The 18,572-nt window shown below is 41.6% G+C and overlaps 1 protein-coding gene and 1 long non-coding RNA gene across 25 annotated transcripts in view; one reads left to right on the forward strand and one right to left on the reverse strand.

The window, feature by feature from the left end:
- The window catches only part of DAB1 (DAB adaptor protein 1), a 406,138-nt gene that overhangs the window by 142,643 nt on the left and 244,923 nt on the right, over window positions 1-18,572 (reverse strand). For 12 of the 24 annotated variants that reach the window (XM_064428991.1, XM_064428984.1, XM_064429007.1 and 9 more), the window contains one exon: window positions 4,569-4,660. The exons of 10 other annotated variants lie outside the window; for them this stretch is intronic. The gene's annotated coding sequence lies outside the window, so the exon portion shown is untranslated. Of the gene's footprint in view, window positions 1-4,568; window positions 4,661-6,942; window positions 7,042-18,572 lie in introns of all 24 variants that reach the window. 2 more of the 24 variants (XM_064428993.1, XM_064428982.1) reach the window with 1 other exon arrangement.
- LOC135305417 (uncharacterized) lies at window positions 2,966-13,128 on the forward strand. Its single transcript, XR_010366604.1, has 3 exons — window positions 2,966-3,171; window positions 11,093-11,251; window positions 12,924-13,128. It is a non-coding gene; the product is annotated as an uncharacterized LOC135305417 (long non-coding RNA).

Raw genomic sequence — 18,572 nt, forward strand, 5'->3', positions numbered from 1 at the left:
ATCACGATTTGGTTTCATCGTCAGTTTTCTCAAATGCAAAGCAACTCAGCTCTCTTATTCCACTAAAGATCTCTTGGGATACTTCCTCAGACATACCTCAGGTGACTGAGCAGAATATGTTGCTGAACACTGCTCTTGCCCAGCAAAAGAAGATCTGTGTAAAAAAATTTTGGTATCTCTTCATGAAAAATGGGAAGCTGCTCTATTTTCTGGCAGTGACATCAGGAAGAGGTTATGATAATTCTTGCACCTACAGTGCAATGTGGAGAAAATGCATTATCCCAAAAAACACCACTGACATCCCTCTATTAAAAGCCAGCACATGGAAATGCTAAAAATGGAATTAAGTCTTGAATGTTCCAGAGATTTCTGAAAGGTAGTTTCTGAAGGTAGATCCTCTGCCTTCAGACAGGTCACAGGGGAAACTTCCTTTCATGCATCTCAACAAAGATGGCAAAATCTCATAGTTACACGTGCAGAAAGGGATTCAGGAGCTTGGTTCAGATCTCAGCTTTATCACTGACTAGTCTGTGATCTTGGGTAAGTCAACCTACACTCATTTTATGTCCATCTCTAGCACATGTATGTCAAAAGTCTCCCATCAGAATTTCTCCAGGAGTGCTTGGGAGGACCCCAGAGACAGGAAAGGATGTACATAAATACTAATTATTTTTATATACATGGCCATTCATTCAATTTTGAGTCTTGGGAGCAAAATTAGAAACAAGATCTTGTTATTCTGTCTGGTAGCCCCTATTACTCTCCTTTACATACTCAAAATATTACCTAAGTGCTGCAAACACTTTCCTCAGCTGCAAATGAGCAGCTCCAACAAACAGTCCAAGACTGCCCCTCCAAAATCAATTTATCTTCTAGTAGATGGCAGCAAGTAGATGCCTGTCTTGCCAAATAATGGAATTTGTAAAAGCACTGGAGATTATGAACCACATTATTTCCCAGATGCCCATGAAAGAGTCTGTGATTCTCCAAGAACAGCGATCAACTCTTCACAAATCCAAACTGCTTCATATTTCAAATCCTTTTTGGCAAGGTGTGTTTCCTTTCACAGCCAATTAACTGCAAACTAATTTAGAGAGGGTTTGCTTTTGCAAACATAAGTGTCAGGTTCCAACAGAGAACATGTTGCTAAGAGCATGATTTATGCACACATTCTGAGTTCTGTTGTTCTCTCATTCCCCCCAGACACCAGTGATGATCCACACAGAGACACCTCGGAATTTAATAAACTCCTTTCTAGGAGAACTTCACAGGTGAAGAAAATGTTCAGCACCCCTTACATCCTGAAAGCCCACATGGTTCTGCATTACCGTGCAGAATGCTCATGCTGGTTTAAATACACATAAACTGAAAGCAAAGGGTACCTACTAAGGAAAATGTATTTCTACTCTGAAAATAAACATGATCTGCTTCAAAAAGAATTCCAAAATTTGGCTTACTCTGGATTAGAGAATAAAAGAGCGTTTGAAAACTTTAAACTCTCCACTTCTCCAGTAAAAAAACACTTATACTTTGTTCTTAAGATTTTGTCTACTTTAACAAGCAGCTGACACGTTTCAGCACTCTGATTTGGACAATACGGCAGCTTCTTTTCACTAAATACATATTTATCTTCATTATCCATTCATTTTTAGATGTAGATTTTACAATTGGAAACTTCAGTCTCAGAGGTTCCTAAAGATCTTGGCTGTTGTCATATTCCATGATTTTGACAGCAAAAGATCCACTTGCCATTGTAAAAATATTTTTTTGTTAAGAAGAGACAGATGAACATGATATTTAGAGCTGTATTCCCCTCAATTTCTGCCAAAATAACAGGTATTCAGGAGACAGCAATTGTGTGTAGTGAATGTTCTCAACAAGTAAAGTTGTTTTTCATTTCCTCTTATGTCACATTACATTTTCCTCTTTATATTTCCTTTTAAATATTTAGACAGAGCAGAGAGTTTTAAACGTGTCATTGACACAAATAAATGTTTAGGCAGTCAGTCTACCTTGGGTTCAGCTCTTGTCAGATCTGATAAGTTAAATATCCCTGGATCTGACCAATAATTGGATGGAAGACCTCTGAGGAAAACTCAAGTGCTGAAGCAAGTGCCACTGGTTACTCAGTAGGTGTTTTTTTTAACCTCAGACTCATCCTGAAATATGCCCTCAGCATGGTATTATAAGCACTAGCTGGAAAAGGCATTTTCAAGTAAGATTTAATGTGTTATTTCTGTTAGGCACTAGAAAGGATTCCTGACACTTTCCTCTGGAAGTTGCTTAGCCCACTCTCGAGTTAGCTGAGCCCATTGCTACATAGATCTGAAAGTATGAAATCAATTTTTCATCATTTTCCTTTTACTAATAATACATTTTTAAACCCTCTTGTTTAAATAGTACCTTGTACATTTCTTTGCCTTTAACGCTTCATTCCTGACCTTTTCCTTTAGACTCTCATTATGTCTCTGAGCCCAGCTCATGGACATCCCTGCCCACGGCAGCAGAGTTGGAATGAGGTGATCTTTAAGGTCCCTTCCAACCCAAGCCATTCTCTGGATCCCACAGCATATGTTCCCTTTTGCCATTTCAGAACCAACATCAGCCTCCAAGGATGGATAGAATCCCTCTTTAACACCTGCTGATTATTGACTCTTTTGCCACTGCTGCTTGGTGATTTTATGAGTGCACGTGGTGGCAGGATAAGGGGGAATGGCTTCAAACTGCCAGAGGGCAGGGTTGGATGGGATATTAGGAAAAAATCCTTTCCTGTGAGGGTGGGAAGGCTCTGGCACAGGTTCCCAGAGAAGCTGTGGCTGCCCCAGGATCCCTGGAAGTGCCCAAGGCCAGGCTGGACAGGGCTTGGAGCAACCTGGGATGGTGGAAGGTGTCCCTGCCATGGCAGTGGGGTAGAACTGGAAATAATCTTTAAAATCCCTCCCAGCCCAAACCATTCCATGGTTCTATGACAAAGTGGAGCTGGCACTGACAGGAGCAGCCCACCCTTCAGGCTGTGGGACACATTTGGGCCAAGGAATTCAGTGGGACTGCTTCTCTTGCTGCTGAACTCAGGACCTGCACACACACATCTCAACAGTAACAAGTGCCAGTCCAATACAAGATCTCAGCACTTCTGGGACCCCTGAAAAGCACCATGAAATTCATGTCCAGGTAAAGCCACTCCTGGAATGTCCATTTTCCCCTTGTCCAGCAGGGAGGCTGGACCTTGGAGCTCCCAATCCCCAGGCACTCCACACAGTGAGGCTCTGCACGAGTCTGGAAGCCTCAGCTCCAGGCAGCATGCCAGAGTTCAGCCAAACATATTTGCCTAAGTTGATATTTCTGTAATACATTTCAAAACATGACAAATCATTACTTTCTGATGTTTGCTATTCATATTTTTTTCTTCTCTCTTTACGCTTTCCAGGCAGGAATGGAAATTGCAAGTGCCACCATAGCAACTCAATGCAATAATATAAATCTTCAAATAACAATTTAAATGAAGGATGTTTGAAATATTTTTATTTTGTAATAAATTTATAGGTGTCAACTAGATCAGGGCTTCCTTTCTAAAGAGGTTTTGCTGTTTATCTAAAAAGACAATCCTTCACTTGAAAGAGTTTATAACGTTAGCCTGAGACAAAACACTGAGGTTTAAAAGAATATCTCAAATACATTCTATTTATTTATATTAGAAAACTACTCACTGGCACTCACTGGAGTTTAGGTTCCTAAATGTCTATGTCTTTTTTCATTCCTGGCATTCTTATTCACATTTAATAAGAAAATATGACAGAACCAAGACAAAATCTATACCACCTGCTTATGGAGTCCTCATCCACTGCCACAAAACCAGGATAATTCCAAAGAACGTTAGCAAATGGGGTTTTTAAAAGACTGGCAGTTGTCATATGCCTAAGGCCCAATTTAGAGAATACACAGCATATACACAGAAGAGATGATAGTTTTTCAGATATGTGGTTCCTGTGGCTAAGGTGGTATTTCTCCAAATCAGGACAACACTCAACAAATTGGGAAATACACTGGCACCCCTTCATCCCAACATGAGGGCCAAATTCAGTTTTAGATGCTAAACACACATCATGGCAACTTTTGGAAGGCTCACATGTGTACTGTGCATTAAAGACTGAGTCTCTATGCCAACCTCTAACAAAACTGCCTAAACCAGCAGCATCAGGATCCAGAGAAGTTCCATGGAATCAAGGTTACACACAGAATAAAAAGAAATCTGAGGTATTGTTAAGCCAAATAGCTTCTTCCCTTCTGATTCCTTCATTTCTCATCAACATCTGCCCATGCATATCTCCTTTACAATGAGCTTGTTTCCTCAAGAGAAAAATAAATTTGAAGAACACCAAGATGTTTGTTATCTTTCAGAGAAGGGAAAATCCATATTGTTTAAAAAACAAAGCCTTTGATATTAAATATTTTCACTCAGGACTTAAATATATCATAGACATGGTCTTTAGCAAGGAAAAAAGAAGTCAAAATTTGATTAAATAGCTAATGAATTACAAAAGCCCTATAGCAGCCAACTGGATACTTACCTTCTGCTCAAATACAAGTCCTTGGGAGTGACAAATGTCAATAAACAGCACAGCTCAGGAGTGGGTGGTAGGCAAGACTAGATCCATCTGGCCTGTTGATGAGGAAGGAGGAGAGCTGTAAAACGCACGGCTCCGGAATGTGACCAGGAGCACATATGCCAGGATGAGGAAATGGGATTGTGCAGCAGCTCCCCCAGCCCCGTGCCCCCGTGGCAACCCCAAATCTGTGGGAACGTATGCTCCAGCCCTGCCTGGCGCTGTCCATATTTGTGCTGGGGACACAATCCCCCTGCGTCCAGCTGGGATGGGAGAATGTGCAAATCCTGGGGAAATCTGCTGAAACTAAACACGAGTTGCTGGTATTTGTAGCCAGGTAGCCATAAACCCACCCTCCCACTTCTGCTGCTCCTCCTTTCCAGGTCTAACAGGGGGTTTTGCAGTCTGCCTGATGCACCTACTCCCTGCTTTGCCTCTGCCACAGTCTGGGAACTGAATGCTCCTGCTACAGAGCCCTGATTTGCTACACCTCCCGAAGCTGAGCTCGGGAGGCATGGCTTTTATGGGTGTTTTGATGAGCCATCAGCTATTTTAGATACTATTCATGCTCACCAACAGATTCTGAAATGAAACAAAATCTGCCTCTCATCACATGCACAACAGGATGTAACAGATGTCACAGAGACACCAAGTAATAGCAGTTTTCATGGTTGGATCCAACAATTACTTCTGCACTCCACTCTGTGGCCTCTGCCTTAAAGCCCAATAAAAATGAGACACCTGCCCCCAGGAGTCCAGTGTAAACCTATATAAACAAAGTCTGGCAAAGCCCAAGCCAGAAAAGCATCCAGATTCACATTTTTCACACTAAAACCCACCCAAGAGTTGGGTTATACCTTATCTTGAATGCACTGTGTCCCGCTGGAGCAAAGAAGGATGTACACTGCTGAGGAAGGAGAAAACTGATGTCTCTTCTGGGGAGATCTCAGAATATTGTGCTCATGTTTGCACTACAGCCTCACTCTCCTCAGTTAATATTTGCTGGCAGGAGTGGTATCCTCTTGGGAATTCCACCACTGACCACTTGCAGCCACTGTGAACCACTGTAACCCCCACCTTTTACAAAACAGCAGCGTTTGGCAGCTCCTTGCCAAACCCCCTCTAGATGGAAAGCCCAATGAAGATCCTTTTCTTCGGCTCATTGCACAGGAGTTGTACATGGCTTTTCTGTCCCTGTGCAATTTTCTCCTGCAGTGTGTACTCAAGGTTAAAATGCTGTCCTTTCTCCTTGGTGAGATCTGTCACTGAACTATCAAAGTGTGCATGTTAGAGAGCCTGCCTAGTGGAGGGTTGAGTGATGCAAAGACAGACCTTTGATGCACGTTGTGACCTTAGTGCATTCCCTTTAAAATGAAAAAAAAAAGGAAAAAAGCCTCTTCTCTTTCCCATTTGGGGGCAGAAGGACATTAAGGAGCACTTTGGGTGCAGTAGCCCTCACATTTATTGCAATTATTACAGCACTGAGAGGCTCCAGCCGAGACCACAATCCCTTTATGATGAGCAGTGTAAGACATAAAGCAAGGGAAAAGCCTTATCTCAGAAATGCATGAACTAAACACAGCTAAAAAGGCTACTAAGAAAAAAAAATCCTCACCCCTTTTTCCATCATAAAGAATAGGCATAAATGAGCTTTTCTCCAAAATCCCAGTGACATCTGTGGCAGTTAGGGGAAAGGAGCCAGGTCTCTGCTAGGCTGACACCTCCATTTCCCAAAGACACACCTATGACAACTCCTCACCTCCCAGGTTCTGCAGCTCTTTCACATCCTGCACAGCCTTTTAAAGCAGTAAATCAACATTTACAAAGCTAAATGCATACACAGGCCTTCTGAGGATAATGGCATTGGGTTAGTTTCTATCTGCCACCAAACAAGGGCAGAGAAGAAAACCACAGGTTTTAGACAGCACCACTATTACCTGCAGGAAATGGTCAGGCTGTGTGTCTGGCACCATTTCCAACTCCTCATTTTGCATATCCAGCTGGGAATGTCCATTTTATTATCTGTTCACCTGGCCCAGTGTTTGAATACACATTGTGATTTAACCATCGCCACAAAAAAGAGCATTAAAGCTCAAACATGACTTAGAGCATGGATTAACAACAATCATATGGGAACTATCTCATTTTAGCTAAAAGAGAGTAGGATTAAATGCAATTAAGAGCTCCCAATGATGTAATAAAGACAACTAAAAAAAATCAAGGCAAGTGGGCAAGAAGCAATCACTTTTCTGTCTAGAAACAGTAAAATAATGACAGTCTGATTGTTCATAGGGTCGCCAAGGCCAAAATGTGCAGAATGACCTTCATTAAGTCATACTTTGTACTTCTGCTGGGGGACTGTTGCATCTGCTCCTTTCGATTTGGCTTGTCTGAGTAACAAAGCTCCCAGCGATCATCTAAACCTCATTTGGAGCACCTGTGAACAATTCATTATATTAATATAACAGCAGGGGAGGAGTGCAGATACTAATAAATAGGTTGTTGAGCAGCTTTTGCTGCCAAGGTTGCTTTGCCCAGTGAGGAAATGTCCCCTCCACCCAAAAGCTGCACTGAGACGCTGGGCTCGGTTGTACCATGACATGTCAGAACACACATCTGGTGCTGGAGAAGCATGCAAATTAATTTTGCCTCTCAAAACAGTTGATAAATGTGTGTCTAATACTTCTGAGGGACTGCAGCATGATTTGAAACAGTTTGTTCTCAGTTAACGTAGAACAAATGTTCTCTGGCTAAAGGTGGCTACGAAAGGCATTTGGTAACGATTTGTACCAGCTGGGCTTCTCATTACTTTGAATAGATTTGTGTAAATCAGCACATAAAAATAAGCAAGTGGTCAATGCCTTTAATTGCATTTGGATGTGCTGTAGTAATGGCAAATATCAGAACTTTTGCATTTGTCCTCGCATTCTGCAGTTCTAGAAAATAGATTTTTTTTTTAATAGAAAGAGTAGCAAAAAGATTTTGCTGTTAACATCTATTTAGTCTGGTTTCAACTTAGTCACATTTTGCAAATGTCAGTGAAAAGCAAAGGTCAAATGGGAAAAAAACAGTATGCTATGGATCAGTACAATTACAGAGAGCAGAGTAGCACAGGGTTATGGAATCAGCTTGGGAGGAAAACATCTGCAGTATTGGATAGACACAGGGCAAAATCCTGCCCATGGACCAGCACAGATATCATCTTAAAGTAGTAGAAAAATAGATTGTATTAGTGTACTTTAAGATATTTTCCCAGAGAAACAGGGAATGTCAGGTTTTCAATTCATTGCCTCTTTGGTTTTTTTAAGATGTGGGTAGCTTTGGAACAGCCTTGGTTTGGAGCAGTTTTCAGGCCTGAGCATCCTCACTGTGACCATCCCTGCAAGTGGAAGTTGTCTAACTCAGTATGCATTAAGTACCTAAAAACCTTTATATCTCTTTCTTGTATTGTCTTTTGTCACTGCTGGGTATAACATAGAGCAGCTGTGGCTGCCCCTGGATCCCTGGAAGTGCCCTGGACAGGGCTTGGAGCACCCTGGGACAATGGAAGGAGTCCCTGCCATGGCAGGGGGTGGAATTGGGTGAGCTTTAAAATCCCTCCCAACTTAGACCAGTCTGGGATTTGTGATGATTCTAAAGCACACCTGAATCACTTGAAAGGAATGTGAGGTGAATAATTATGAAGTATTCTGTTATTATAGACCTGGTAGAATGTTTGTAACTCTTGCTCTAGAAGGCAGACAAAATCCACCCCGTGGTGTCTCCAGACCAGCTGAACTGAAACAGACACTGCCCCATTTTCATCCCTTTATATAAAGAAGTGAAAATGAGAAAAGGAAGGATGCTACACATATCAACAGCCAGGAGGGAGAACATTTTAAACCTAGAATTTAATACAATCAATAAACTTTATATCAGTATAACAGAGTCAACAACATAACTCTCATAACATCACAACCTCACATTTTCTATGTCACCGTTGACATGCATTAAAGATTACTCCTTTCAGCCAATTTTCTCTTCATAGCACAATCTTTTCATCCTGTAAATACATTTGTTGGTTTCTCAACGTCCAATTAAACATGTAAAGAAAAGCCATAAAGGTATCCAATTTATATATTTCAATTTCAATGAATTATTTTAACCTTAGCAGCCATAAAGTATCTACTATTACCTCTGTGCTGGCATTGATTTAGCAAAAATTGGTAATTGTCGCACTGCTTGTGGGGTATCAAATATAAACATTTTCACATTTACTATGAAATCCTCTCCAGCAACATGAAATTAAAGGATAGACAAAACTGCTTTTATAGAAAACCAAGCTAATTTTTATCTTTTTTTTTTTTTTTCTGTAAGGGATGATCATTTGAAACCTTTGAGCTGAAAGGAATCACAGGGCACAAGCAAGCTGAGGGATTTTCAGTAATTGTATCTTTCACATTTATCTTCTGCATAGATAGCTATGAAATAAATACTGCATGTGAGCAAGTGCAAAAATGTACTTGAGGTACTTCTGTTAGATGGAATCTCATCCTCCTGAAATTGCCTTTCCCATGAAAGATGCCCAGTGACAACCAGCAGTTTAACCAGCTGGGGATATACACAGTCAGTTAGTCCTCAGCCTTAAACTGTTATCTGATTTGTCCCATAAAGCAAAATATATGAGCTACATGATCCAGCGTGGGGATAATGCACAATAAACATAACTTACACTGCAGGAAAATGACCTCCTGTTGGACCATCTCACAACAGAATCAGCTGTGGAAGAATCCACCCAATCTGTCCAAAATGTTTTCTTGTTTTTATTCCTTTTCCCCACAAGCATAATTAAACCCAGTGGTTTTGGTCAGATAGCTCTGTGATAGCTTTTAAATTACTTATTCTAGTGGAGCCTGCCAAAACTTCTATTTTCTCCCCCTTTGAAAGTACAATGTGCATTATTTGCTGCAGTGGCAAGGCAGTACAATCATGCTGTTCTTTTCTCAGCCCTTTCCTCTCCATTTTTACAGAGCATTCATTCACCACTGGCTTTTTTGGTTTCTTCTCAGAACAAGAGAAGCTATGATTGATGAGGAGTGGAATGTATTCAAATGACTTTCAAAAATCATGAAGTTAAAAGCCATCAGGACTTCTGAATAATAGTTCCTAAATATGTTTACATTTTAACAGGGATTATTAATTTACATCTTGATTAGAAGATAAAAGGAAAAAATATTTCTTTATAGTTATTTATTTTCTCAATGAACACAGACACTGTCAAGTCTTAGCCATATTCTGGAGTTATGTAATTTTGTACATATTAATCATCACTTTAGATGCTCTGCATCCCTTTAAAGCTACAAGTATTTGGAAAGAACATCTTTATGTTGCTTGCATTCTCAAAAAATGGCTCTAAATTAAAAAACAGACGTTCTGGGGTGACTTTCTTCACCTAAACCTATGCTTGCATTGAGAAATTTTGGATATATTACCCAGACACTGTGAAAAAGTACAGAAGTTGTGGCTTTGAGACCCAGAGGCTCACCCTGCGTTTGTCCCAATAAATACTGAATAAATTAGGTCAGGAGACCTGTGCCCCGAGGAATTACCAAACCAACAGTTGGAAGTCCTTGGCTGGAAGGGAGCCTGGAACATGTGTTTTGACAGCAACAAGCGTATTTTTCTAATCTCTGACTTATGAATGAAGAAAAAGAGCATTATGAGGTGATGAGATGGGAAGAAAAGGAGATGAGGGAGGGAAGCCTGGCAGGGAGCAGCAGGCAGAGGAAAAGCTGCAGTGGGGATGCATTGCTGGAGGGACAGACAGAGCCAGAGCCAGGACAGGTCCCCACCAGCTGCTGTGGGTGAGCAAACATCACCAACTCCAGCAGCAGTTTCTGTACAGGCAGGTCTGTGCACCACAAATTCATTTTTGTTCTAAAAACCCAGCAATCAAACCCAGCTTTTGATTGTGACCACGGTCCTGATTTATACCATTCATGGGTCTCTAAGCTCTATGGTTTGTTAGCAGGCTTTACTTGAAGAGCACCAAAAAAAAAAAAAAATCACCATAGGAAATGGGAAGAATTGGCCATAAATAGGTTTGTAGGAAAAGTAACTCCCCTACGTTTCCCAAGCTTCCCTTTATTGTTTAAGTTCACTGCAAACACTCTCTGAAATTTCATCTATTCTCATTGACCATTTCCCTCTGGCTTTCTTGTGTTGTGTTTATTTTTATTATTTCTTAATTAGATTACAAACACTTGCTACAGAAACAGTAAAACACTGCCTCTGGTTCCTGGTAACAGTACATTTTAGATGTACATTAACTCAATGTTTTAATTTCAAGCAGAATACAAATTAAATTAATCTTTCAACACAAACAGTAACTTGTCATTTTCCTCAGTGCTTTGTCTCATGCAAAATTTGTTCAATGTTTAAAAAGCCATTTTAAAACAAAAATTGGTCATTGACTTCAGAACAAGCCTTGTTCTCTTATGTTATTCCAGGCCTGTAGTTGGTGGAGGGACATCATCAAGACAGTTTCATCATTTTCCAGTCACTGCTCTTGCTACAACCTCACATAAAGCCTTGCAAGCAGCTGGACAGAGTGTTTCTGGTTGGGGAAGGGTATTTCTGCTGGCTGGGATCACTGTCTTGTCATCAAGGTACTGACAAACATATTTACTGATTTCCCTTCGTTAAAAAGCTTTAACCACAAAAATTTGTTTCCTAACAAAGAGCTGTGGGGTGACTACTTTGGGCAATTAATTCTTTCTCACACTGCAGAAAAAAATGGTGGAGGAGGGAGGGAGGGAGCACAGGGATGCTGATCTCCTGCTCTTTGGCCAGTGACCTCTCTGTGCCCAGGGAGGTGTCCCTGATCCCCGCGGGGCTCTGCAATTCCCAGGCCTGGAAAAGGGCAATCAGTGCCGATTGCTCATTAACCTCCCCACTCTGGAAATCCACTGGCAGTGAAAACATCTTTATGAGAGCAGAGCCAGGGAAATGGAGGTGGCAGGGAGTGGTGGGAAGGGTCACGCATCTTCATCATCAAGAAACTAAATGGAAGGAAGGGTGGATGTTACAGGATTTTAGTTTTCAATAGCGTCACAAAATTAACCTATTCAGCACACAAATAACACATTTTCCACAGGAACTCTTTAGTCTTAAGACCAGAGTCCCTTTCTCCTGACAGCTAAATTATGCAGAAATTTCTCTTTCTTATCTTTTATTTTAAGCCATTAGTTGTTTGCTTTCCAGGACAGCTCTGAACAATTTCAGCCAGCACTGCCTGGAAAGGTTTGCTGTGACATCTGATTCTCAGTGTCAGCTCTGTGGGGAGAGCACAGAAGCAACCAGTTTTTCTCAGAGGTTTTCTGTGTCCTGAGTCCTTAAAAATAATGTTAACTGTGAAGCTTAAATCAGCACTGTCGGGGGCACCCAGTGTTCCTCCTAACAGAGCAGCCCAAGGCTGCCAGAGGTATTACACTGCTCTATTGAAGCCTGCTGTGAGGTGGAAATACTGCCCTGGAGTTCATGACTTTGTAGCTGTAAAAAAAAAAGATATGACTATCAGATCTTATTATACCACCTCGTGCACAGTTCAGTGGAATGGGAAAATCCAATGCAGGGCTCTGTGCACCAAGAAATCCTGGCAAAAATATTTGTGGAGGGGAAAAAAAAAAACCTAAAAGCAAAACCTGAACAAGGTGGGAAGAGCAGGTTTAACTTTCTGCGTGCACAGTGCAGACACTCCCAGTGACAATTGAAGAGTTTACATCCCTATGATCCTTTGTGACTGACGCAATAACTAATTTCCATCAGACTTGCCCTCCCTACAAATTTTTATCTGTGCATGTTTACCTGCACAACGTGGTTCATTAAAAACAATGCACTTGGAGGCTGTGCAGAAATCAGTCTGCCCAAAACATTTTCTGCAAAGATTTCATAGACCCACGTTAAAAAATTTCTGATCAAAATATATGAAAGAGACTGAGATAAGAGAACCCCAGGTTTAAGCTCATGCCCTCACTAATTCAAGTATTCCATCTCTCATTCCCCTGCCCTTCAGCTCAATGAATATTTATTGTTGGAAGGTGGAAGGGCTTTAAACAGGAGAGATCAGAAGTGGCAGAACAAACCCCAGATTCGTGGCTGAGTACCCTTCCACAGGTGCTGTGGGGACAGGTCAAAACCCCTCTCCCAGCTTCCCCAGGGCTGCTGCTCCCACTGGCCTTTGGAGAGCTGGGAACAGGAAAGAGCTTCTGATTCATAGTCATTACACCTGCAATTACTCCAGTTTTGTGCTGTTATTAACCAACATTTCCATTTTTACAGCTGCACACCTGCCCTTGATGCTCACCTCCCCATGCTACCAGCACTGGAATGAACATTTCAACATTTCAAGGATTCCCTCTCCTTTCCCTTGACGGTGTTTCCCATCAAAGAGGATCTTTTAGAGGTGCTCACTGTAAATATTATCTCAGGTTATTTTTATGTTTGCTCTGAGTGCTAGTGTTACCAGAAAAGCCATCAAGCAGGATTTCACACATAATTTTGGCCCAGGAATGAAGTTTGATGACTTGGAGAAAATATCAGGAGTTTGATCTGCTACTGAAGAAATAAGGCCTGGTTCTAAAAACTGTTAAAAATGAAACTAAGCATTCATTTCCCAGGACACAATTGATTTAATTTTAACACAGACCTATGAATGACATTATAAACACTGCATTAAAAAAAATATTAATACAAATAAGGAAGAAGTAATTGGGTGGTGGCTTTACCTTCTGACAGAGGAAAAAAGCTCATTTAAAATAATTCTATTACTTCCCCCAGACAGGCCTTGTAGGTTAGCTACAAGGAACTCACAGGTCACGCAAAAGTGCAATGATAAAAAATGCAGGTACTGTGAAACATTTATAAAGAGAAAGTATGAGGGAGTATGTAGTTTAGAATCTGAAATGACATTTTGGCATGGAACAGATCTCCCACAGGGCAGTTTTGAAACTTGCAGAAATTCTTAAAATGACATCTTTCAAAATGAACAAACATCAAACACGCTGAAGCTGTTACCTCAAAGTGCTTCACTGATAAGTCAGGCTGGGAATATGCTAAAAATAAAGTTGCCCAGTTGTACAGCTGGCAGGAGCTGTGACCCCAGTGAGTCCTGCCCTCACCATCCCTGCTCCAGCTGGGATTAACTCCGGTTTGTTTGGGCAGACAGGAGCAGCACCACGGGGAAATGCATCCACAGAGGAGAGGGAAAGGCAGGGATACACCATGGATACAGCATGGACACAGCACGGAGAGGGCCAGGCACTGACAGGAGCCAGCACAAGGCATCCACAGGTGAGCCCTGACCCAAAACAGCTCCCAGAAAGTGACAAGAGTAGCATCTCTGCCCTCTGACTGCCAGGACAGCACACACTTGTTTTATGTGCTTAGTGACACAAAAAGATCTCTCAAAATGCCAAATTTATATTATTGAACTTCTTTTGTTTAAAGAGAAAACAAGAAAATGAATGGTACAATGCAGGCATTTATCCATTCATTTAATAAGCACTGTGGAATTAGGAAAAAAACCCAACTGTTAAAAGGAAATTCCTTTTTTGTGCAAAGCATAATTAACCCATGGCCCCCTCTTCCCCAGCCCTTGTTATACATTAAAGCATAGCAGGACAATATGGATTTGCTGCTGTTCTCGGGTTTGCTGAGGTTCTTTTCTTTCCTCAAAATGGCAAACCTGGGGTGCCAGCCATAATGTGACAGGAGTCTGCCACTTAGAGGTACAGTACCTCACAGTGAGGTTGCTGAATGAGAGCTCCTAGCCACTGACCAAAACAGAAGAAAAGAAAAAATGTTCCTTTGCTTTCACCTACCACTGATCTTCCTTTAAATGCATGGATGCTTTTGCATTAATTTCCTTAATTACTAAAGGTATAAGCATATTTTGTGTATCTGCCCCCAGTTGGAAGGTTTACTGAAAATAAGACCTCTAAACTCCAGCAGACTCGAGTAGTGCTTTGCATGAGATTCACAATTATGACCTTGTAGAAATACTTTTGTCATTTTTGCACCTGATTCTGAGTAAAGCTGCATCTACATCTGTCACAGTCATATTTTCTGGAAAAATCCCTTTGCCCAGAATTCTTCTCCTGGGAAGATGAGAAGCCTCAGAGAAAAAGGAAAACAATATTGTCTCATTTGCTTCTCCTGTGTTTTGCTGCTCTGGAATGTGGTTGGAGATTGTTTATCCACAGGTGATTGTTTCATTGTTTTCATGTGAGTTGTTTTGACTCATTGGCCAACTGGGGCCAAGTTGTGTCAGAGTCTGGAGAGAGAGTCACGAGTTTCTTTAGTATCTTTTTAGCCTTCTGTAAGTATCCTTTCTATATTCTTCAGTACAGTTTAGTTTTCTTTAATTTAATATAGTATCATAAAATAATAAATTAGCCTTCTGAGAACATGGAGTCAGATTCATCATTCCTTCCTTCGCCTGGGAACCCCACACTACAATACACATCAATCCCTTCTCAGTCACCAGGGGTGAGACCCATCCTGATCTATTTGCCCAGTGATCATTTAATCATTACATTTGGTTTCTCATACAGGAATTTGGGTTGGTTTAGATGTGTGTAAGTAGTAGCTGAGGGGTTTTTTTCCCTCCTCTGTGCACTTCCATAAATCCAGGTTAGTAAACAACCCTGCACTCCTCCCCTTGTGCTTTGCACTTCCACACAGCAAAGGAAAAGGAACCAAAACCTCACACAAAACCTGAAATATTCTCTTGGCCACAGAGGAGCCAGAAGACAGAAGGGAAAAGAGGTCCAGATCTTTGGAAACATTTTTCCCCACAGAATTTCCATTCAGCCCAGCTGTCAGGGATTTTCATGCCACTGTTTCAGGCTGGTTACACATGGAAGGGCTGTTCCTGACCAAACAGATTTGCAGGATCTTTCCCTGCAATCCCTGCTTTCACTGCAGAACATCCAAGACTGTCTCTGAAGGAAGAGATTGCTCATTCCCTCACAGACTGTTCCAGGCACTCAGCATTATGGAATACAAGCTTTCCACAAGGGTTTATTAACCTCTGCACAAGAGAACACGTTATTCCATTTTGTAGACAAGAAGCCAATAAAAAGGCTGATTTAGGCATTCAAAACCAGTGCCTAGCTCTTAAGTGTGCAATCCAAAGCACAAAGGGCTGGAGCCTACAAAGAAAAGGTCATAAATATTTTAGGGGACGTCTTACTACAAAAACAAACAAACAATTTTCCTCGCTTCACCTCATTTTCAAAAGCCAAACCGTGCTGCAGGAAAATTTTTCCCACTCCCCAAAGTCAGCTGGAGGCAGACACTCACTGCAGATAGATCAGTCTAGCAGGTAAAAGACAGGATATATAAAGATTTTGTTTTCACTTGCTTGTATAATTTGAGATACGGAGGAAAAATCAACCTTTTGCACAGCAGCAGGACAGGGGTGCTCATGTCCCAGTGAGTAAATGGTTGGTTTTTGCAATTACTTAATCGATCTTTATACCAACAAGGAAACTTCATAGAAAAAAAGAGAATCAGTGCCCATGCAATATCTTAATTCAGAGGGACAGATGAGAACTACATCAGGTGTTACTTTAGATATTTGGGGGCTTTTAGCACGCCCCAATGTGTAACTATTCAGCTGGAGAAATAGTGGTGTAGCTTCACAGGAATCAGAGAAGCTGTAACAGTCCAGCTAAGGATGATGGAGGGAGCTGTATGTGTATTTTCCTCTTTCCTGCTTGCTTCCATAATTCCAGTTTTAATTCAGGTTTCGGAACTTGGGCCCTTGAACAAAGGAGTGTAAGAAAAGCAACAAGAAGCTCCTTTTTGCTTATCAACCTGTCCCTCTACTAATTGCCTGATTTTGCCTTAAGCAAACTTTAAAAATGAGGCTTTCACATTTTCTCTGCATTCTTAACCACAGATGGAAAACATCTGTAATGCACTGTTTATAAGAAATGAACTCCCAGTCCACTGTGGATCCTGGGCAGCTCCACAGGATTTGCTGTGGTGAGAGACAGAGCAGAAGTGATTCCAGAGCTGAAATGCTGCTGTCACCACAACACAACAAAGTGCAGATGAAAGGCTTTGAGCTATTTCAGCCTAGACAGTGCTACACACAAATCACACATAACTAGGCTGACTTAACTTGGCTCTAAATTCAATGATGGCAATGAATTTTTACATCTTCTCCGCTATTAGTGGCTTGCATGTAATAATCCCAATAACATTATCACAAATTCCTATGATACTGCAATATTCATGGAAATGTAAAACTAAACTGCTAAAACTTAAAACCGATTAATAAAATATCCCGTCAAATAGATTCATTTCACTTCCTAAAGCAAAGAACTTCACTTGATCTCAGAGCATTAGCTATTTGAAATGCTAAAACATTTTTCTTTCAGTTGTAAAAGGTTTTTCCACAGGCAAGAACTTGTTTGTCACTACTCACAGCCTTCCCACAAAAAACAAGAATCCTGCTCTGTTTCCTTGCTTAGGTACTGCAGTGTCTAACAAGAAGAGTTAGAGATTATTCCAGTGAGTTAATTGGGTTTCAGAAATGGTTTGGAAAGAGAGGCTCTCTCTGGTTTTCTCCTCTGTTTGGGGAAATCTGACTTGCCAGTCAAAATTAGGATCTCTGTTAGCATGGGCAGCATGAAGCAGATCTTCACTCTTCTGCTTAGTCTGCAGACATGAGCAAAAAAGCCAAACTGAAAAGAGTTCTACAGTGAAGCCCCAGATGTGAAATTTCTTGGATTTGAGTATTTTCTGTAATTTTGAGTAACTTCTTGGATTTGAGTTCAGTCTAAATTTGTACAGGCCTCATTGCAGGTGACTTGTTATGGAGAGTGAAATCTGAATTTAACAGAAAAGCCAATTTGAAGCAGGGGAGCACCAGCACATCCTCATGAAGGCCGGAGAAAAATACAAACATACTTCTCCTGCTTCTTCTTGGGTTTCAAACAAATTGAGCACTTGGCACCTTCCATGGGGACAGTGACAGGAAGAGAATTCCTAAAAGACTGGGAATTGTGATCCTGGTTCAGGCACATCCATGCTGGGTGCAGTGGGGACCAGCACAGCGCTCTGCTCAGACTGGAGGAGCACACAGAGCTGTGGGATGTGCATGGCAGTGACAGATATCTCTCATCTCTCAGCCAGAAGTGTCATTCCCAAATGGGAGAGAGCTTGGGGTGAAGATGCTGTGAGTGGACCTAAAATTTCCCTCATTGTGTTTATCCCATTGGAATCACAGCTCTGTGCTCATGGGAGCGATGCCTTGAGAAGGCTGCCCTAGAACAGAGGCTGCACAGAGTTACAGAATAAAGCAGGGATTTATTCAATGGATCTCCTCAGTGGATCCACCTTGGGCAGCACAAGAGCCCAGCCAGGGCTGCTGCACCCAAGATGAACCCAAATGGGCACAAAATGCACAACCGGTCACAAGGTCTCATATTTTTGTAAGTTTTGGTCTATTAGCATATTGGAGTTAATTGTCCAATTGCAGCTTTAGGTTATGAAGTCCCATCTATTTGTTTTTCTCTCTTCAGCCCACACTGTTTATGCTTTTGGGCCTGAGATTTGGATCATTTGTCCTTGGTGCCCAGCTGGAGCAGGCATTTTTTTTGCTCCCCCCTCTGTGCAGAGAGCTCACCATCCCCTACTATGAAGCTCAGACCCACACACTAAAGCAGCACAGAATCTGAAAAGTATAAAAGATAAAACCTGAGGCATCAGGAACACTTGAAAAATACCAGCCTTTGTCTGTGGAAGTGGAGAGAACTGAGAAACCTCCAACTGCACCACAGCACTGCCACCCCCAGAAAAGGTGGAGATGCACTCAGGCCACCCAGACCCAAATAAACCCTCAGCTTTCAGCACCCTCAGCAGAGACACCCCTGCCCTCACTCATCTGCCACCCTGCAGATCTTCCTGAGCAGTTTG

This window comes from Passer domesticus, chromosome 7 (genome assembly GCF_036417665.1).
Source record: "Passer domesticus isolate bPasDom1 chromosome 7, bPasDom1.hap1, whole genome shotgun sequence".
In the NCBI taxonomy this organism is placed as follows: domain Eukaryota; kingdom Metazoa; phylum Chordata; class Aves; order Passeriformes; family Passeridae; genus Passer; species Passer domesticus.